Genomic DNA, 21,209 nt, shown 5'->3' with positions numbered 1-21,209 from the left:
TATAGTTATTTTTACAGAGTGGATTAACTTAGTTATGTTGTAATTTGACATATGCCCACTCCTTTCAGTTTAAGGAAAAAAGATACTTCCCAGGAACTTCTTAGACAATGCGGTTAGTCCAGGACAGAACACCTCCCAAGATGTGTCCAGGGGACATTGAATTGTACAAGGGCAGTGGAAGCCTGGCACAGCACAATTTTATCTTCCCTGCAATAACTGTGGGGAAGGCAGCTTGGAATGAATTAAGTTGGTCTTAGAGAGTTCTGTGTGTTTGTGTAGCAGTCAGATAATAGAGTGCACAGCAACTGGAAATGCAATGTCCCATGACTGAAACTGTTCTCAGAAATGAGATCCAGAATCTGTGGAAGAGGTTGTATGCTCCCATCTATTACTCTCATGGGTGTAAAAAAAAAATGTCATTTTGTTTTCTCTTTGTTCTCTCTGGTTTTATTTCTACATTTGTCTTTTCCTGTCTTTTGGGGGTTACTTGAGTGTTTTTTTTTTAAGATATCCATTTTGATATATCTTTAGTGTTTTTGAGAATGTCTTTGTATAACCTTTTCAATGGTTGCTTTAGGTGTTACATTATATTTACCTAACTTAACAGTCTACTGTTGTCATCATTTGACCAATGGGAGTGAAATATAAAAACCTTCCCTCCTATTTTATCCCTTTACTCTCCTCTGTTTATAATTGTCTTAAACATTTACATATGTTTGTAATCACATCAGACAGTTTTATGATTTTAAAAAGATTTTATTTATTTTAGAGAGAGGGAGCTCTGGAAGGGGCGTAGAGGGGGAGGAAGAGGGAAAGGGAGAGAATTGCAAGCAGACTCTGCACTGAGTGTGGAGCCTGATTTGAGCCCATGATCCTGAGATTGTTAATTGAGCTGAATCCAAGAGTTAGTCACTTAACCAACTGAGCCACCCAGGCACCCCAGAAAGTTTTATAATTTTTGCTTCAACTCTCAAACATAATTTAGAAAACTCAAGAGGAGAAGGAAAGCCTATTATATTTATCCATATGTTTGCTCAGTGTAGTCTTTCTTCCTTTTTGAGATTCCATGGTTCTTTTTTTAATAATTTATTTTTTTAATCACATCCTTTCCATTCAGGGTATTACTTTTATCCATTCTTTTAAGGTAGGCCTTCTGGAGACAAATTCTCTTATATTTCTTTTATCTGAGAATGTCTAATTTCCTCTTCATTCCTGAAGGATATTTTCACTAGGTATAGGATTCTGGATTGACAGTTCTTTCAGCACTTGAAAGATACTGTTCCAGGCAGCCCGGGTGGTTCAGTGGTTTAGCACCGCTTTTGGCCCAGGGCCTGATCCTGGAGACCCAGGATCGAGTCCCGCGTCGGGCTCCTTGCATGGAGCCTGCTTCTTCCTCTGCTGCTCTGTGTGTGTGTGTGTGTGTGTGTGTGTGTGTGTGTGTGTGTGTCATTAATAAATAAATAAAATCTTTAAAAAAAAGAAAGAAAGATTCTGTTCCACTTCCTTCTGGCCTCTGTGGTTTCTGATAAGAAATATACTATTATTTGAATTGCTTTTTTCCTATAGGTAAGATATTGTTTCTCTGGATTCAAGTATTTCCTTTGTCTTTAGTTTACCGAAGTTTGGCTGTGACATGTGTCTTGATGTAGATTTCTTTATAGTCTAAAATTTACATTTGGAAAAAAATAAGGTAAAATTTATATTTGGTTGTCCATTAAACCTCTGTTTCTTTGCTAAGACTCTATTTTTATAAACAATTGTTTAAGTAAATTTGTAATTGCTTGTTAAAGCATTTTTTTGTGATGATTGCTTTATAATATTTGTTAGATAACTCTTCCATTTCTTTCATATCATTATTAGCACTTACTGATGGGCTTTCTTCATTCATTTAGAAATTTTCCTGGTTCTTGGTATGCAAGTGATTTTTTTTTTTTATCAAATTTTGGACACATGGGGTATCATGAGAATCTAGATCTTCTTTACACCTTCTCATTTGGCTATCTTCCTGTACAGAGAAAGGAGTGCTGTCAGGTGGGAGCCTCTATTGTTACCTGAAGGGAGTGCTCCTTGTTATTGCTGGATGAGGTTTAACTCACCACCAGGTCTCCACTGACACCATGGTAGGGGTTTACCTCATTATTACTGGGCAGTAGTAAAAATCTTGACTCTCTACCAGGATTCCTGTGGTGTCATTCCACTGCAGAGAGAAGCATACATCTGTTATCCCAGGGTGGAGGTAGAAATCCAGGTTCCCCACATGGTCTCCACTAACACTGTGACTCTTATTACCACCTGGGGGATAAAAATTCCAGTCCTCTAGTTAGCCTTCTCTGACATGATTCATTACATTCTGTCAAAGGTAGAAGTCCATACTCCCTGCTCAGCTATTGTTATTTTGAGTAAAGTAGGTCACAGTATTTTTTTTTTCTGTTGTGTTTGGCTAGAACAGAACAGTTCTTTTTTAATAAGATTTATTTATTTATTTATTTATTTATTTATTTATTTATTTATTTATTTGTTTGTTTGTTTATTTAGAGAGAGAATGAGCATGCACAAGTCAAGAGAGGAGCAAAGAGGGAAAGAATTTTAAGCAGACTCCCTGCTGAGCTTGTAGCTTGAATGTGTGGATGGGGGGTCCTCAGTCTTACAACCCATAAGATCATGACCTGAACCAAAACCAAGAGTCTGTTGCTCAACCGACTGAGCCACCCAGGTGCCCCAGAGCAGTTATTTTCTAAATTTCTTTCTTGCTAACTGTCCTGTTCTTGTCCTTTGACTAAAGAGAGCAAACTTTGTTTTTGTGTGTGTGTGTGTGTGCATTACTGTTTCAGGATTACCAGTTTATTTGGCTCAAAGTCTGGAATATGTATGTCGAAAAGAAAACCCAGGGTATTCACTACCATATTGACTTGAGTCTCTTGCTGGTCTGCTATCTTCTCTCCATCTTTCAGAGTCGTCTTTTTTTGTGTGTGTGTATAAAACTGTGTCTTCTTTATTTTGCATACTTTAATCTCAGAACAAAATAAACAAATACCACAATACACATCCAAACCCCTTGTCAAATGTCATGAGGGCTAGGGCTTAAGGCCCTTCTTTCCTGCTTCGAACAAAGACAGGAGGGAAAAAAAATCCAATAGGCATCAGCAGAGGGAACCAGGTGAACTGGGGCCACTCAGGGCTGCTGGGGAGCCATGGGGACACTATAAAGAGGGCACAAGGTCTGCAAGGAAAAATTAATCAACTTCTTCCATTCGAGAGGCATCCTCATCACCCTCAAGTGGAGGGATCTTATCAGGAACAGCAGCACTGGTTTCCTCTGCTGTCACTTCATCGTCATCAATGCCCAGGTCTAGCTTGATCATGTGGTAAATGCGGTTGGAATGAGTCTGGGGATCCTCCAGTGAGAAGCCAGAGGGGAGCAGAGCTGTTTTAAACAGTAGCACCGGGATCCCTGGGTGGCGCAGCGGTTTGGCGCCTGCCTTTGGCCCAGGGCGCGATCCTGGAGACCCGGGATCAAATCCCACGTCGGGCTCCCGGTGCATGGAGCCTGCTTCTCCCTCTGCCTGTGTCTCTGCCTCTCTCTATCTCTCTGTGACTATCATAAATAAATTTAAAAAAAAATTAAAAAAAAAAAACAAAAACAGTAGCACCACCAGGTCCTTGACAGCCTTGTAGTTCTTGTCTGCCTCTGCCTCTGCCACAGCGTCTCCACAATGGGGTGGTCAGGGTTGATCTCCAGGTGCTTTTTGGCCATCATGTAGCCCACTGTAGAGTTGTCCCGGAATGCCTGGGCTTTCATTATCTGCTCCATGTTGGCAGTCCAGCCATAGGTGCTAGTCACAATGCAGCAGGGTGAAGACACCAGCCTGTTGGAGATGGTCACCTTTTCAACCTTCTTTTTTTTTTTTTTCTTTTCAACCTTCTTATCCAAGATTTCCTTCATGAGTTTGCAGAGATTCTCAAACTTGGCCTTGCTCTCCTCCATTTTCTTCTCCTCCTCTTCATCCTCAGGCAACTCCAGGCCCTCCTTGGTAACTGAGACCAGACTCTTCCCATCAAACTCCTTGAGCTGCCGCATGCAGTACTCGTCGATAGGCTCTGTCGTATACACTACCTCGAAGCCCCGTTTTGTACTTGCTCCACAAAAGCAGAGTTGGCAACCTGTTCTTTGCTCTCACCAGTGATGTAATAGATGGACTTCTGAGTCTCCTTCATATGGCACACGTACTCTGAAAGAGAAGTCATCTCATCTCCAGACTGGGAAGTGTGGTAACGCAGCAGCTCAGAAAGGCGGCACCGGTTAGTGGAATCTTCATGGATTCCAAGCTTTAGGTTTTTAGAGAACACCTCATAGAATTTCTTATAGTTTTCCTTGTCTTCTGACAATTCAGAGAAGAGCTCAAGGCACTTCTTCACAATATATTTGCAAATGACCTTCAAGATTTTGCTCTGCTGGAGCATTTCTTGGGAGATATTCAGGGGCAGGTCCTCGGAGTCAACCACACCATGGATGAAGTTGTCCATGATGAACACATAGCGGACATAGAGTTTGATGTTCTTTTTCTTCTTGTTTTCAAAGAGGTCAAAAGAGCCCGACGAGGGATGAACAGCAATGCCCTGAATTCCAGCTGACCTTCTACAGAGAAGTGCTTGACTGCCAGGTGATCTTCCCAGTCATTAGTAAGGCTCTTGTAAAACTCTCCATATTCCTCCTGGGTGATGTCATCAGGGTTTCTGGTCTAAATGGGCTTAGTCTTGTTCAGTTCTTGATCAATGTATTTTTCCTTAATCTTCTTTGTCTTTTATTTTTTCTTGTCCTTGCCACTATCATCCTCCTCATCTGAACCCACATCTTCAATCTTGGGTTTCTCCTCATCATCTTTATCTTCTTCCTCTTTCTCCCCTTTCTCCTCCTCTGCCTCATTATCACTAATTTCTTCCTCTTATTCCTTCTCCAAATAAAGGGTGATGGGATATTCTATGAACTGGGAGTGCTTCTTCACCACTTCTTTGACACGTCTCTCCTCTAAATATTCTGTTTGGTCTTCTTTAAGATGGAGGATCACTTTGGTACCCCGGCCAATGGGCTCACCATGGTCTGCACATACAGTGAAAGAACCCCCAGCAGAAGACTCCCATGCATACTGCTCATCATCATTGTGTTTTGTGATAGCAACCACTTTATCTGCCACCAGATAAGCAGAATAAAAGCCAACACCAAACTGTCCAATCATGGAGATGTCTGCACCAGCCTGAAGAGCCTCCATGAATGCTTTAGTGCCAGACTTGGCAATGGTTCTCAAATTATTTATGAGATCAGCTTTGGTCATACCAATGCCTGTGTCCACTAGAGTCAGGGTGTGTTCCTGGGGGTTAGGGATGATGTCAATTTTCAGCTCTTTACCACTGTCCAACTTGGAAGGGTCTGTCAGGCTTTCATAGCGAATCTTGTCCAAGGCATCAGAAGCATTACTGATCAACTCTCGAAGAAAAATTTCCTTGTTAGAATAGAAGGTATTGATGATGAGGGACATGAGCTGGGCAATTTCTGCCTGGAAGACAAAAGTCTCCACCTCCTCCTCTCCATGGTGCACTTCCTCAGGCATCTTAAAGGAGAAGAGCTGCGAGCACTACAGACCACGGTGGGCAGGGACTGCGTCCGGCTACAATGCCACACCAACGCTGCGTGAGGGTGACTCCTCAGAGTCATCTTAATGTTTGTTTTGGATTTAATGTCCAAGGGTTTTGTTTGTAAAAACAGGAACATGGAAAAATTTTGAAAAAAAACCAGGAAAAATGATGTCTATCTTCCTGATAGCAACAGTCCCTCTAAAAGCTTTACTCTCTTATAACAAGACATGGAAAACTTCTCATCAGAAATCCCACACTCCTTGATTTTAAAAGCAAACCTTCAGCATGAACTTCAGTGCTTCCAATTAACATTGATTTAACTATTTTGCCTCAAAAATGATGAGATAAAATATTTTAGAAGATCTCTTCACTAATATTGAGAGCATCAGATCAATCCCATTCTTTTTTTACTCACCGTGCCCCTATTTGAATTCTCTGGTAAATACCATACTGATTTTTTTTGAGGCATCTAGATTTGAGCTTTAAGAGTCGTTGGCTTCACTGTCATGTTTATTCACCCAACTAATAAATGTAAGTCATGTCTAGTCTTCATTATAACAAGTGTAACCAGCATATTGAATTGAATGTTAACATGATTTTTTTTATTATTCTAATAAATCCCTCCTGGGCATTCCAATACAATAATACAAATTTGCAAAAGAAGGCTTAGATTTTAGGCAGGTATTTTGGAGAGATCTAGCACTCTATGGTGAGCAAAAATTGGGATTTCCACTTTCCTTCTTCTATCAAGATGCTTGTTTCTGGACCATTTATTCTGCCCCATTAGTTTTTCATTTTGTCTGTTTTAGACCATTTATTGCCATGGCTTTCTAATATGTCTTAGTACCTGGTGGAATGAGTCGTGGTTATTTGGAGATTTTATTTTTTCATATAAACATCTAAATGTTTGGCATGTTCCCCTAAAACATTCTGCAGACTTTTTATTGGTATTATATTAAATTTAAACATGATATGTTTATTCAGGTTTATTCAGGTCTTCTTTTATGATAGTTAAAGGTACTTGATACATTCTCTTCACAAATGCCTTGTTCATTCTTTATGAGATTATTCTCACTTTATGTTTTTTTTTTTTAAATTTCTATAATGTGATAGCATATTTACAAACTTGGTGAATTCTCTTATTAATTCCAAGTATTTTTTTTGTTGTTGTTTTTCTTTTTTTAAATGATCATACTGTTAGGAAATGTCTTGCACCTTCCTTTGCAATTATCATAACTCTTTCTTATCATATTTATCTTTCCTACTGCATCACTTAGAATGTTCTGTATTACTGCACTGAACAGTAAAAGAGACAATGGAAATTTTATATTGTTCCAGTTTTTTTTTTTTTTTTATGATAGTCATACACAGAGAGAGAGAGGCAGAGACACAGGCAGAGGGAGAAGCAGGCTCCATGCACCGGGAGCCCGACGTGGGATTCGATCCCGGGTCTCCAGGATCGCGCCCTGGGCCAAAGGCAGGCGCCAAACCGCTGCGCCACCCAGGGATCCCCTATTGTTCCAGTTCTTAAAGGTAGTATACTTAACTTTCAGGTTTTACTAGATAGTTTTTTATCAAGTCAAGGAAATTCCTTTCACTCTAGCCTTCTGAGAGTTTAGTCATAAAAATCTATTGACCTTTATCAAATATAGTTTTTCTTCATTTATTGAGATGATTATGTGATTTTTTCTTTTAGTTTATAATGTTTAAATTGCATTAATAAGTTTTTTGATGTAATTAAACTATTTTGGATTGGTTGAATCCACTACATTGAATTCTGGTATATTAACTTTTAAATGAATTGATAGATTTGGTTGTCTAATTACTTAGGGATTTTTGTGTGTTTAAAATTTTTATAAGTTAACTATATCTATACCTTTTCCCTCATTATTTTTTTATCCAGTTTTGAATTCATGGTTATACTAGCTTCATAAAATTAGTTGGGCAGCAGCTTTCCCCTTTCTCCTATTTTTCTGGAACAACTTGTATAAGAAAGGGATTATCTGTTCTTGAAAGTTTGGTAGTATTCAACTACAAAACCAAATGGGACCAAGGTTTGGTCATTTTTGGAGGGGGAGTTCTTGACTCCCATATCCAGTTCTTTAATGGTGATTCATCTATTCAAGTATTATATTTCTTCTTGGGTTTATCTTGGCATCTTACATTTTTTCCAGAAATGTATCCATTTAAGCTAGGTTTGCAAATGTCTTGGCATATAGTTGTAATAGTATTCTATTATTTTAAAAAATCTTTGTTACACCAAAAGCTTATTGCTAGTTATTTTTTCTAAATTTTATAAAGCAAAATGTCCAGGGTTTTTTTCCTCTCTTACTAATCAAAGAATTAGTTTTGTTACCCATCTTTAATTAAATAAGTTTTATGTAAAATTGATTTCTGATGTTATCTTTGTCTGTTCCCTTCATTTTACCCAGTTTTGTTTATTATATTGCCATTTTTCTAATTTATTTTTGGATATGTACTTTAATTATTTTATATCTTTTCTATTTTTACTTAGATTTCTTCAAAGCTGTAAGCATTCTTCAAAGTGCAATTTAACCTCGGTTTGAAATTTTGATATTTAATACTTTCATTGTCATTCACTTTTAAGTGTACTATAATTTTTAGATTATTTTCTTTATATCCCAAGATTATTTCGTTGCATGTTTTCAGATATATCTCTATCTATCTATCTATATATATACATATATATAATCTGTATTAAATATGAGTTTTAGGGCTATCTTATTTTAATTGATTTAAATTTTATTGTACTATGGTTATAGAAGATAGTCTGTATGCTGATGATTACTTAGTATTTACTGAGGATTATTCTGTGCCTTAGTTGCCCTACTACTAGTTATTTTTTGTAAATGCCACATGTTTGTTAAAATGTATGTTCCTTTCTCTTTTTCATGGGTGTGAATGTCCTTATATATTTAATGTTCGATATAATGAACTATGTTCTTTAAATTTATTATACATTTGTTTATTCTTGGTTGCTGTAAGCTATCAGTTTCTGGAAAGACTGGATTAAAATCCCCAACTACAAATTTCTCCATAGTTCCATTATTATTATTATTATTATTATTATTATTATTATTATTATTATATTTTGAAGCTTTATTGATAGGTGCATATGTATTCATGGTCATTATACTTCAATCTCTGTTTTTTTCCCAGTACATAATATTCTCCTTCACACATGTTGTGAGGGTTAAGAGGCGTTTTTGTTTTGGCAAAAGATACAGAAACTAACAGATCTATTTACACAAAATAAGAAATCATACATCATAATATCAGTTCATGGAATCATAACTACTAGGCATAACAACTTCAGCATTTTATTTTATTTTTCTTAAAATATGCTATGTGACCTTTCCACTTGTGCATAATTCTGGCAGTATATCTCTTCATAAGAAGTGCGGGTGAGTAGTGCAAAGAGCTCCAGTACATTTTTTTTTTTTTAGCATTTATTATGAGACTGGGAAAATTTAAGATTAGTTTTCTGGGTATGGATATTTTCCACTAGAAAATGCTTTAGGCAGTTTTAATCAATCTACTGACTTAAAATTTTTATATTTTTCAGTGTGGATGCAATAGATCTTACCTATAAGAATATTTGTTTAAATCTATTAAGGTGGTAGGGAAATGTACTATCTTAGCTTTGAAAAAAGAAAATTGAAATTATAAGAAATTGTACACCAATTAATTTAATGATATTGGTTAGTAATATTAGTAATGACTTTATTTTTTAAAGCACATTTTAGATAATTGTCTTTTTTGTGACATTATGGGTGAAAAGCCTTTTGTCGACATAATGGGTTTCACTGGTATGGTAATTTCTGGATCTTCACGTTACTTAGCCTGCCAGGAGTTTTTGACAAAGTTGACTAATCCTTCCTTCTTGGAACACTGTCTTCAGATTTTTCCAAGACTGTTTTCTCCTCACTTTCCTCCTTTGTTCCCAGCTGCTTCTAAATCTTTTTTTGCTCCTCCTTTTTTTGATCTATAAGTGTTAGAGTGGACCAAGGCCCAGTTCTTGGAATTCTTCTCTATCTACTCTACTTCCTACATAATGTGATTGTTCTATAAATAGCATTTATATGGTAATTACTCCTAAATTTATTGTTATTTGACTGAACTATATGAAATTTCTGATACAACTATTTTTTGATATACAAACGTGGTAATTTTACATGATCAATGATTCAACCTAAAAAAAAACTATCTGTAATATATATATATATATTTTTTCCATGTGAGCATCCAAGGAACTACTCTCTTCTCTCACAGCAATGTTATCAGCAAATCCTGCCAACTCTACCAGCAAAATATATGATAAATCCAATCATTCCTCATCAATCTTACCACTTCCACCTTAGCCTCAAACTGTCATGATAGTCTCCTGACTGGTTTCCCTGCTTTCATCCTTGTCCTTTTATGGTCTATTGTCAACACAGTTGTCAGAGTTATACTTCTAAAACATAAGCCAGAACTTGTCAAACCTGCTGACTTTTCCCCATCAAGTTCTGAAATCCTTTCCATGGCCTGTCAGACATTACATGTTCTGACTCTATCTCTCCTTAAATTCATCTGCCATCTTTCTCTCTTCTACAGCCACTGTGGCTAATGTTTCTCAAACTTTCCCAGTGTGCTCCCATTTTGGGGATTTGCCTTTTCAGGCTTCTCTGTATGGGATAATCTCTTCCCAGCCACTTATGGCTCACTTACTTCTTTATGCTTTAAGTGGCTCCACGGCCACCTCTTTAGAGACCTTCCCAGACACCTCTGCATAAAATATCATCCCTTACTGTTACTCATTATCCTTTTATCCTTTCTATTCCTTTTCATAGTACTTATCAGAACCTATAGTGGTTATGTATTTATTTGTATGTTTATTTTCTGTCTCCTTCAACTAGAAACAAGCTCTACCCACCATAGATTTTGTCTGTTTTGTTTGTGTTTTTGTCTCTAGTATAAGACAGTGCTTGGCACATAGTACATACTCAGTATTTGTTGAATGAAAGAATGCATGCATAAATGAGTGACCTGGTTATGGAGAGGGGACTTTTTCTTTTCTTTTTTTAAAGATTTTATTTATTTATTCATGAAAGACAGAGAGAGGGAGAGAGAGAGAGAGAGAGAGGTAGAGAGAGAAGCAGGCTCCATACAGGAAGCCTAACATGGGACTCGATCCTGGGTCTCCAGGATCAGGCTCTGGGCTGAAGGCTGTGCTAAACCGCTGAGCCACCCGGGCTGCCCAAGAATTTCTTAGTGAAGCTGCTGCCTCCCCTTTTCTTTCCTTGGGCAGCCATTTTATCCTGATAGCTGTGGAGTATGACTTCCTGTCACCATATTTTATCTAACTTTCTCCGTCATTGCTCTTAGGGCTTCCTTCAGGTTGACCAAGTTGGCATTATAGGGAATGCAGCAAAGTGGGGCATTTTGACTTCTGGGTTCCTTAGGCAAAAGTTTTGCTAATTAACTTTGATACTTTTACCTCAGCTCAGTGGTAGCACTGTGTTTTATTTCCCCCCAGTGCTAGCATGGTTTATTTCATATCTTTCTTTTCCAGTTACCTTTGATGTAAAAAAATGGAACAAAACAAAAATATAACACCAAAAACCCACCAATAACTAAAAACATTTTCCCACTCTTCTAGTAAAAGAAGGTGGAGTGATGAGAGAGCAGTCCAATAACTCCACACATCCACCTTTTCAGTTCAGAAATTGTGGTAGTGTGTGTGTGTGTGTGTGTGTGTGTGTATGTGTGTGTTTATTTCCATGACTCCAAAAAGTTTTGTAGCCTTAGACAATATCAGGATATGTGCCAGCCTCTTTCTCATCAATCAATTTTCTACCTACTAAACAGTAATCTTTCCCTAAATATGTACTACAAAAAAATCTGACCTAAGTGAGATCTGGTAGTATTAGCATCACCTAGGAGCTTGTTAGAAATAGAAGCTCTTACAACCTCATTCTAAAGCTAGTAAATTCATTGACTTTTGAGTTCATGATCATCATTTTCTAGTCATAATGCTAGTATTCTTTATAGCTGTGGCTACACTGGAAATTGCCTGTAGTGTTCTTGATATTGATATAGTTGTAATTATTCTAATCCTTTTCTCCTTTTAAACTTTTCTCTATAGAACTTTAAGATTCCTTGAAAATTGCTTCAGCACATACCTCAGGGATGACGGTTACCTTATGGATGGCATCCTACTCCGTCTTGAGACTATCTTTTCACCAGGGTAGCTGTGTAGGTTGAATTGTGTCCTCCCCCATGACACCAAAAAAAAAAAAATTGCATTTCTAACCCCTGGTACCTGTGATTGTAACTTTATTTGGAGATGAGAGCTTTGCTGTTGTAATCAAGTTAAAATGTGGTCAAACTTGATTAGGGTAGGCCCCAACCCAGTGACTGGTATCCTTGTAAGAGGGGAATTTGAACATAGACACAGACGAAACACGCTAGGAAGAACACTGTATAAAGATGGAGGCAGAGATTGAAGTGCTATGTCTACAAGCCAAGGCATGCCAAGTATTAATGGCAACCACAAGAATCTGCAAGAAAAGCATAGAATAGATTCTAACTCAGAACCTCCAGAAGAAACCAACTTGGTGACACGTGGATATTGGAATTCTAGCCCCCAGAACTGTGAGAGAATGTCTGTTTTAAGCCACTTGGTTTGTGGTATTTTGTTATGGCAGCACTAGGAAGCTAGTATCTTTGATCTGTCTTTATATCTGCATAACATACCACTTGAAGGAAGAATTGGCTCACTTGTGAAATGTTTAGAAACCATGACTACTGTCCACTGGTGGTAGTGGTAGTAGGTGAGAGGAGGCCGTGGGACAAAAATTACTCTTTACCTCTGACAAAAACTCTAGTTGGAGAGGCAGTGTGTTCTAGGTATTCTCTAGCACTTACAATAATGCATTTTTTCATTTGATAAATCTAAATTACTGTTCCCTTTCCTCCCTCCCATGGCTCATTCTTTGAGTTGCTTGGATGAATTGTAATTTCAGTGATAGATACCTCAGTGATACAGTGTACTCAAAACCATTCATCTTTGCTAATGGACCAAGGAAGTACCTTGACTCTTATTTCTTTTAAATGAATTCTTTTCCAATGTAGTACACTGACTGGGAAGCTAAGCAGCAACCATTATTCCTAGATTGTTCTGGGACCACTCCTCACTCCCAAGAGGCCCAGCCATATTTTTTTCCCATAAGGTCCATAAAGTTCTCATGGAAATAAAACAATTAGGTCCACCTTCCACTCCTGCCCCGAAGACATGTCTTGAATTCTCTTTTCACATATTGCTAGAAGTCACTGAGAAAAAGATTGAAGTGGTATGCAAAATTTTGTCTTAGGCAAAATGAATAAAGATAAATTGCTATTTCATTTGGAAGGGAAAAGTAGGCAGCATGATTGTATAAGCTCATTAAGGGCTATGTATCATTTCCAAATCCACAAAGTCATAGTTGCCTGTTGGTACTAGCTAAAAAAAGCAGTAGGTAAGTGGATTAGTAGAGCTAATTTGGTCATTTAGAATTGTTTTTACTTTTTTCAATTAAGGGTATATCAATTTTCTTAATGATGTTTTAACACAGCAATTATATTTTAAATAAACAAGTGAAAGAATGCAGACACTTATTCAAAAGAGATACTCATAAAATTGTTTTATATTTTTAAATTTATAGTTGTATTCAGTGGATTCCAATAGGATTTATTGAGTTTATTTCCTTTTTGGTTTTAATTAGGAAACTCTACTGGAATTGTGGATAGCTATACAAAGTGGAGGAATGGATGTTTTTATTTTATCATATTGGATGTTAGATTTTTTCTTTAATAAATTTTCAGAGATACTATGGTGTTAGTTGAGTTTTTTTTTAAATGATAGAAATGAAACCAAATATTTACTTAAAGTCATTTTGAATGTTGCAAAAGAATGTGCTTATTGAGAAAGTTGAGTTTTCTCTAAGAAAAGCCCTCCAATTTCTATGTTTTGACTGTATATCAGTTTGAGATTGGGTCTTGTGAAACTCCAAATAAACAAAAGAAGTATTCAGAAAAACATTCTTCTACTTGTGGTGGTGAACAGAGACAGGACAGAAGGGAAAGGCCTTAGGATAAAGGAACTATTTCCTGAGATTTTCTAGAAGGGACCAGTTCGAATTCTTTTTTGATTTTTGAGTTAAAAATAAGAATATATATGGATCACTCCATCAGCTCATCTTCTACCTTTGTAATTGAGAACCAAAAAACCATCAGCAGTAATGACTCAGCCATGAAACTGAGGGTTCTTGGTGATTGGTGTACACACGGGTTCTAACAAAAACTGTTCCTGGACAGTTCTCTCTTTCATTTTACATATATATCTTATTATAACTAATAAATGACAGATGACATATCACGTCTTGCCTACTTCATCCTGAAACTGACAGTGATTTTCCTAAAAGCACAACACCTCAAGAACTGTCTTCTCTTGAACTCTCCCACTTCTGTTCTGCTTGGCCCTGCTCTTGCCAGAATTTACTCTGATTTCCTCTCTTTACCCCCACCCTGTACTCACTATTATCCCTTACCCATCCCACCCTTTAGGCCACAATTCTATTATTAAAAAGGTCTCGTAGATATTGATCTTTTTTCTTCTTTCATTTCATTGCCTTAACCTAAATCTATAATTAGTAGATTCTGGAGCAATAAGGGATCTTGAAGGTCAATTTACTTTCTTCTCGTCTCTTATAGGTCAATATATTGAAGAATGTATATGATTCAAGGTTATATAACTATGTAGGAGTACTACTAGAAGTACTTGTATTACATATGCCTCTGACATTTGTTAATACCATTGTTATTATTTATAATAATACTTTATCTCTTTGATTATTTCTATTAAAGCATTATACAGCAACAGAAATAAATTTGATAGTGATGTGCAACACCAATTAATTTATTGAACACACTTATTGAGCATATGCTAAGGTCAATGATTGTTCTAAATTCTAGGAATTAAGCTGTAAATAAGGTAGAAAAAACTTTCAACCTTCATAGACTTTGCATTCTTGTGGTGGAAGATAGATTCTAAATTTTTATACATATGGGAAATATATACTGGTTTGTGATGATGCTGAAAATTCAAGCAGGGAAGAGGGAGAGGAAATGTAGGGGTTCTATGTTCTAGTACGTATGTTGAGGAGGTGAGGGAGTAAAACCAAGACTTTGAATGTGAGGAGACAGTATACTGGAACTGAATCAAACAAGCATTTGTTCTTCTTGCTTTAATTTTTGCTAATGAAGGATTACCAAATATAATCCTTTCAAAGTTTTTCTTCCCTTCCTCCTGAGATGAATAACGTAAAATTGTGGCAGATAGTAATAAGGAAGGTATGGTTTTGCCCTGGCTGCCACTCTCATTACCTTAATTTTTCTTTGAGATTCCCATTTATCTAAAAGGCAGGATTCACCCATTGACATGGCAATCACTAGTTAATTTAAATCTAGAGTTTGCATTTCTTCATTTTTAAGAACTGAGTTTCTTACTTGAAGGCAAAGAGTTTAATTAAGGCTGCATGTAAGAGAAAAAACAAGATGCAAAAGGAACCTAGAACTACTAGTGCCTCAGCTCAAATGCCATATATTGGACATTTATAGAAGAGGGCAACAGCTTAGAAACCTCTTTACTGAAGGAGGCTGGAGAGGTAATTGACACGAGTGACTTGGAAAACCGAGAAATAAGTGCTGATCAGTTCTCTCTGCTTTTTGTAACCCAGTGAGTGGTATAGTGTTTCAAACCTGGGTGGAGAAAATCCTTCAGTTGAGTGGAAGTGATTAACTACGGGGAATAGTGTGTAGCAATTATTTTTCTTACCTTGTATTTGTGTATACATACAATAGTGTAGGAGCAATGGATATATTAAATTTCCCCTGGTGTTTTTCCTGCTTCTCCTATAATTTCTCTTTCCTTTCTTACTTCCCTTCCTCTCCTAGCTCTTAATGTTGGTGTTGCTTTGAGTTCCATCCTTATTTCACTGCTGTCCTCCCTCCTGCTCCTTTCTCTGGTAATCTTGCTCATTCACAAGGTTTTAGTTGTCACCTAAATGGCAATGATATCTCACTTTCTTCACACCTGAACTCTCTGATCACTAGACTAATAACGTTTTGCTTGCACATTATGTGGGCACCTTAAATGTATGGAAATAAGCTAACCCACCTTTGTTTTACAAGTTTCTGCATCCTTTTAGTCTCCATCTCACTATACATACCATCTCCCAAGCCAAATACTCAAGTCATTTTTGACTAATTTCTTTTTATCATCAATCAACCCTGATAATTTTCCAATAATATTTTAATTAATTTTAATTTTCCAATAATATTTTAGGTTTCTTTGTCTCCATCCCTATAGTTCTTTCCTGAGCCTTATCTCATCTCCCTTCCTCCTCTAACTCCATCCATCCTCCACATTTCTGCTGGAGAAATCTTTGAAAATGAAAATCTGACTAGATAATATCTTGCTTTGGCCATTTCCCATAATTGACTTCCCTTAGGGTCAGGCTTTTTCTTACCCAAAAGTGATCTCTACATTGCTATTTGAAGAAATATGGAAAGGAACGCCTGGGTGACTCAGTCTGTTAAGCGTCCAACTCTTGATTTTGGCTCAGGTCATGATCTCAGGGTCATGGGATCAAGCCCTGCCTCAGGCTCAGTGCTCAGCATGGATTCTGCTTGAGGATTCTCTCTCTCCCTCACCTTCTTCACAACCTCCCTCCACTTGTGCTCTTGCTCTTTCCAAAATAAATAATCTTAAAAAAAAAAAGAAATATGGAAAAATGTTCAACAAGTATATCAAAATGATAGAACCATAGAATCACAGGATTGAAAGACTCTTCAAAAGTCACCAGTGGAACATCTTTCTCTTCTCTAGAGGTATCCAAGCAAAAGCCAGGAGTCAAATGAGAGGGACTGAAAATGGAGAGACTTTAAGTCTCAGATATGATCTGATCCAGGTGAACTGAGATCTCGGTCTCTTTCCAAGCCAACTCTGGATTGTTTGATTTGGAGAAGCCTTATTCATTTTATAAGTCCAACTTAATGACATTTTCCTCCTGAAGTCTATCTTCATTTCTAACTGGAGTGATTTTTTAAACTTTGTTTCTTCTCTGAGGACAGAACCTGTCTTCTCTTAGTAAGTGCTAAATGAATATGTGGATACAAAATAGCATAGTTTTGGGGCAGCTCTGGTGCATCGGTTTAGCACCACCTGCAGCCTGGGGTGTGATCCTGGAGATCGGGGATTGAGTCACACGTCAGGCTCCGTGAATGGAGCCTGCTTCTCCCTCTGCCTGTGTCTCTGCCTCTCTCTCTCTCTCTCTCTCTCTCTCATAAATAAATAAAATATTTTTAAAAATAGCATAGTTTCTAAGGTTCTAGTTTGTATTATTGTTGGTATAATGTCAAGAACTCAAACTTTACCTTCAAGAGGATGTTAGTTCAAATCACAATACTTACTAGTTGTGTGCTACTAGAAAAGGTGATTGATTCATGACAGTGAAGTTTGGTTTCCTCATATGTAAATTAGAAATACTAATTTCTGCTCTTAGGATTTTTGTAAGGATTAAACAATAAAAAAGTAAACCTGTTGTCTGTAGTCTCTGGGGGAGAAGTTCAAGCTAAGTTCATTCATTTTGTTGACAGAATTCATTCCCTGTAGTTGTAAGAAGGAGGTAGTTATATCCTTCTTAGCAGTTAGCCAAGAACTTCTCAGTAACTGAGAGGCTACCCATATTCTGTGTCGCAGTGACTCTCTGTATTTTCAAGCCAGAATTTGTGGGTCAGATCTCCCTTTGCCTTGCCTTTGAATTCTTCTTCTATAAGGTGGAGAAACCTCTCTGCTTTTAAGTGTTTATGGGATTAGATAAAACCCACTTAGACAATATCCCTAGTACACTATAAAATATAATCATGGTGGCTATATCTTATATTCACAGGTTTCAAAAATTATAATATTGCATTTCAAGGGGCCATTTTAGAAATTAATACCTGCCACAAATGTGCATTACCATATAAAATAACAAATAAAAAATAAATATAACAAAAATAAATTATAAGTTTTTGCATATTTTTGCTTTTCTACTTAGCTTGTATACTGTTAAGTTTTTTTGCAGCTGATATTTATGTTGAGCAAATACTACATACTTCATGAATACATAAAGTACAGAAAATCAGATATGAGAAATTTTCATCACTTTTTAAATAAATTCCATTTTTATTGAGCATTTATTATGTGCTAGTTTTCCACTCTAATTCATCTCATCTTAAAAGCAATCCTGTGGCTATGCTATTACGAGCATTATTTTGTAGAAGATGAGAGACAGAGATAGATTAAGTAAAATCCTCAATGTCTCACAAGTAGTAAATAGTAAATCCAGAACCTGAATCCAGCTAGTCTGTGTGCACATGCCAGGCTCTTGACTTTTGGGATTTTCATATTCAGCAAATTGTTCCTATTGATCAGTCATCTGCTCAAAGAAGATGTCATCCAGTCATATGGAAATGCAGCAAATCTGGTGCAAAGAACTGTGAATCTTTGTTGGGCCAATTCACTTACATTTCACTGAAAAATCTGCAAATAAACAGATGACTTCTTAGAGGAAATGGAGGAGCAGCTTCCCAGTGATTTAAAGTCAATTATTAATCATGTTCAGATCTTTAGAAGATTTAACTAGATTAGAAGGATTTATTAACAGTATATTACTTATTGAAACAGAAAGAAGTAACCTCTATTTGTAAGGCTTAACACAGTAGATAGAAGTAAAGCCCAACGAACAGCTTAGATAGGCTCAGTTAAGCGCACATTTTTACCTGTTCCTTGCTAACATGATTGAGTAAGTGCTTCCAAACAGTTAACAGTTTGGTCATAACCAAATCCCACTAATCATGAGGTATAGAAAACTCATTTAGATACCAGGGGAAAAAGGGAGAGAGAAAGAGAATTGAATGATCTAATGAGGTCTTCCCATCTCCAGTATCTGTGAAACGTATTATTTAGTAATACTTTAGAGATACTTGTGTAATTTGAAGTAAGTTAATATTATAACCAGAAGTATCTATTTTGGGACACAAATCCAATTGCAGTTGGTATGCCATGTCTGTCCTTGTGTGTCTGCCTGGTTACCAGGAGAGTATCTGTTCTGGGCTCTGCATTGGGCAAAATATGCTTTATCTAAGTGTTTGGAGGCTTGCATTATTGAGTGACTGAGGGGTGAATTGCAGCACTTCTTAGACTCTCCAACTCACATCTTATGTATTCACTCATTAGTTCATTATGTCGATGCTCAATAACTATTTCTTGAATAAATGAAAAAAAATCCTCAGGAAGATAGTCATTCAACCTCATTCTAAGGACATAGGGACATAGGGAAAGCAAAGCAGCAATGTTGGGTTGAAGATCTGGACATTCTTTTGAGAATTTTTTTAAAGATTTATTTATCTTATACAGAGAGAGAAAGCACAAGTGGGAGAGGGGAGGGAGGAAGGACAGAGGGAGAGAAAGAGATTCCTCAAGTAGACTCCTTGTTGAGCAGAGTCCAACGTGGGGCTCTAAGGACTCATGAGATTATGACCCAAGCCAAAATCAAGAGTCAGCTGCTTAACTGACTGAGCCACCCAGGTGCCTTGAGAATATTTTTGAATTCAATCAAACTCGGCACAGAATCTCACCAAGGGAATGGAATTTGTCCTGTATGAGCCAAAAGCAACCTATTTTTGGATTTTAGCCACATATCTGGGGGCAAAATTCTTGAGGCAACATAAGATAGCCTCAAGAGTCACCTGTTTGGCAACATGGTATAGGAGTGGGGGTTTACAGACAAAGAGACACGTCTTTAGACAAACCACCAACTAAGTTCCTAAGTCTTTATAAAAACTATGCAGTGTTTAATAATAATAGGGAAAGTACAATAGCATGGAGATTTCCATAACCCAAGAGACGAGCATGGACTTATTGTCTGTAATGTAGCTGCCTATTAAAGTGTTCAGGTTTGTAGGTCTGTCTTAACAGGTTGGCAAAGGATAGGCTATGTAACTTTGCACTGGCTCATAAGAATAATGAATAGAAACTATTTTTTAGGACAAGGTAATTTTGTGCCTCTGGTACTTTAAGAATATTGCCTAGGGACTATGAGCTTCTCAGGACCCCATAAAAATACTTGAGGACTGAAAAAGATGTTGACTCCAAATATGAAAAGACAACAGCAAAATTGAAATTAATAAATATTTACTTCAGTGTATATAAGGTATAACGTTATTTTATTGTTTGTTAAATATATTATTAGTTAATATTGATTTTATTTGAAAACTTGTAGCTTGGATTTTTTTTTAACCTTGTCAAAATTCTCAAAAAAGTGATGACTGTAGAGAATTTATTGCTATTTTCAAAGTAAATGAATTACCACATAATTTCTAAAATAAAATTATGAAGATCTTTCAAAATTTTTATAGCAAGATATTATGTTAATCATATTAATTAATTTAGGCATTTTAATAGTTTGATACAATGGCAAAATTGCCCAAGGCTAAATCAGGTCTTGAATTAGAATGTGATGATCAGCAGTCGGAAGATGTCCATATATCAGAGAAATTCAAGAGAAAGGATCCAAAGAGTCTAATTGGCAGAGTCTAGAAATGGAAACTAGGCTGCCAGAGATAGTCGTTAACGTAGCCAGCTTTCCTCCCAAACCATGAGAGAACTGGCAATAGCAAGTCATGGCCTCAGCCTTACAGAACAAAACGGGAGTTCAGGGTCAGGGCTTTTTTTCTGAGTAATAAGTCAGTTGCTGGATTACCACAAGCTAGCACAAGATAAAAGTTGGCCTTGGCAGCAAGTTTGACTTGTATATGAGTCCCTTGAGTTTTAGTCTAGTTTTTCCCTTAACCAAGAGCAGATCCCAAGTCTAGAGAAGGCTGTGCACATGGGGATCATGACAGTCAACAAATATCTTTAAGCACCTGCTATCTGCCCAGGGACTGTCTAGGTACTGGGAATGCAGTAGAAAACAATTCAGATACTAACTCATAGGCCACCCTGCTTACTGCCTAATGGGAAAGATAAGACATTAAACAATAACAAGTGGGATAAGTGCTATTGAAAAGAAGGACAGAGTGCTAAGAAAGTAGCATAAAGACTGTGAGAACGAGAGATCAAGACAGAGCATTAAAGAAAAATCAAGTAGAGCAAGCGTGACCAGGACCAGGGACCTTATTGATAGGAGAATTTTAATCTAACAAAGGACATCACAGCAGCAGTTGCTGGAGAGCTGGACAGGAGCTTGGCATGGGGGCATAGAGGCATAGCTGTGGATTTTGAGGGACTTGACAACCAGGGCTGGAGAGTTCATGGTTAGCCCAGCATAGACAAGATCTTTCCCAGAGCAGTCTGTAATATTGAGAAGCACTCTCTTGGAATATGTTTGAGGGGCCCTGGATTACTGTGCTTTCTGTCACAAATGAACTATTATTTAAATTTTATCTCTTCTACTAACACTTCCTCTCAGACACTATGGCTACCACACTTG

At 37.0% G+C, this 21,209-nt stretch overlaps 1 pseudogene; it reads right to left on the bottom strand.

The window, feature by feature from the left end:
- Positions 1 to 3,233: 3,233 nt before the first annotated feature.
- On the bottom strand, positions 3,234 to 5,623 carry LOC121498957 (annotated as a pseudogene).
- Between the last annotated feature and the right edge of the window lie 15,586 nt (positions 5,624 to 21,209).

The sequence above is a fragment of the Vulpes lagopus genome, chromosome 9, assembly GCF_018345385.1.
Source record: "Vulpes lagopus strain Blue_001 chromosome 9, ASM1834538v1, whole genome shotgun sequence".
Classification (NCBI taxonomy): domain Eukaryota; kingdom Metazoa; phylum Chordata; class Mammalia; order Carnivora; family Canidae; genus Vulpes; species Vulpes lagopus.
The sequence above is the reverse complement of the archived record's forward strand: the minus strand, read 5'-3'. Positions and strand labels throughout refer to the sequence as shown.